Genomic DNA, 1822 nt, shown 5'->3' on the forward strand with positions numbered 1-1822 from the left:
ACTTTCTTTCTTGTTTTTGCTCGTACTCGATTTCGTCGACTCGTTGTAATAAGTCTTGTTATTGTCGTTATTTTGGAGAGCTACAAATATAGCTTGATTGATGTCCCTCGTTCTTTGTTTTTCTTCCTTCATCAGGGTGTCCATTTGATTCCGTGATACTTGGGAAGTCAGTATCTTTCTATCAAGTAGAACGCATAATTTTACGATCGGTCTTTTGAATTCTGAGGTAACCGTCTTGATGGTGACGATCCGTACGAAGCCGTCGGAACCGGGATGACATTGCGTAACTCGGCCCAGTTCCCACTTACAGGGAGGTAACAGGATTGCGCAGGAGGACGAGTTGCCCGGTATCAATTGGCGGTTCTACCTTTCGCCATTTTGCTCGTTGTTGTAACGTATTGACATACGAGAATTCTTCGTATGTTAGCATATGATTTCCTAACACGCGGCGCAGATGAGTTTTTACGCTACGGACGCCTGCCTCCCACAACCCGCCGAGATGCGGAGCGGACGGGGGAATGAAATTCCATGTCACGTTATCGGAGGCAGTCAGGTTCAGAAAATTCGGATCTCGTAATGCTGACCGGTACGCAACGGTCAGTTCTCGGTCCGCCCCGACGAATGTCGTCCCATTGTCCGAATACATAGATTGTGGTAGACCGCGGTGAGCGCAAAATCGAGAGTAAGCGTTTAAGAAAGCTTGAGTGTCAGCTCCTTCACTCCCTAAACTCAGACCCATGGGGGCGCCCGTATAGGTTTGTGTTAAACAGGCTGAGGCCATGGGTGCCCCCGGTGACAGAGTCCCTCGATCCCCAGGTCCTCGATAATGTCCTGAGGACCTTCTTTCCTCTAGATGGTCCCCCCTTTTCCGAGAGCTGCGGCCAGGAGACCGCCGCTCCGTGGACCGAGAACCTGGAGGTGACAGAGGACGAAATGGCCTGGGTAATCAGCCGATTGAGGCTACGGGGCAATAAGGTCCCGGGCCCCGACGGTATCCCCGGCCGGGTCTAGGTCATTGCCTTGGCCCACCTGTTCGAGCGCTTGAGGCAGCTCTTCACGAGCTGCCTCAGGCAAGGTTTTTTTCTCCCAGCTTAGGTGAAGCCAAATTGGTCCTCATCCCCAAGATGGGCAGGCCTGGGAATTCCCCTTCCGCCTACCGGCCAATTTGCCTGCTGGACGAGGCGGGCAAGTTATTGGAGAGAGTTCTGGTGGACCGCCTCGTCCGGCATCTGTCCCGGGGTGGTATGGACCTTCACCAGGAACAGTATGGATTCCGCGAGGGGAGATCGACGATCGACGCGATCATGCGCGTCCGAACCCTTGTGGGGTCCATCATGGAGGAGGGCAGGGTGGCGATTGCGGTGTCATTAGACATCCGCAACGCCTTTAACACCCTGCCCTGGAATAGGGTGAGGAAGGCCGCTGTTAGCTTTGGCCTCCCCCCTACCTGGTGGAGGTCCTTGGAGCGTACTTCCGGGACAAACGGTTGGAGTGCACCGATGGCGGTGTACTCCTACGCGGAAGGGGAGTGTACTGCGGGGTTCCACAGGGGTCAGTTTTGGGCCCCACCTTGTGGAATCTCGCGTACAACAGAATACTAGGCACTGCCCTCCCCCCTGGCTGTAGTGTCGTCGGATACGCTGACGACACAATAGTGCTGGCTGGGGGAGATAGCTGGGGGGAAGCCGTGAGAACGGCCAACATCGCGGTGGCGTGCGTCGTTCGCACGATTTACGGCATGGGCCTGGAGGTAGCGCCTCACAAGTGAGGCGCTCTTCCTTTATCGGGGGAAGCGGAACCGCATGCACGGAGCCCCCCCCCC

Source organism: Formica exsecta, unplaced genomic scaffold, assembly GCF_003651465.1.
Source record: "Formica exsecta isolate Colony F162 unplaced genomic scaffold, ASM365146v1 scaffold476, whole genome shotgun sequence".
Classification (NCBI taxonomy): domain Eukaryota; kingdom Metazoa; phylum Arthropoda; class Insecta; order Hymenoptera; family Formicidae; genus Formica; species Formica exsecta.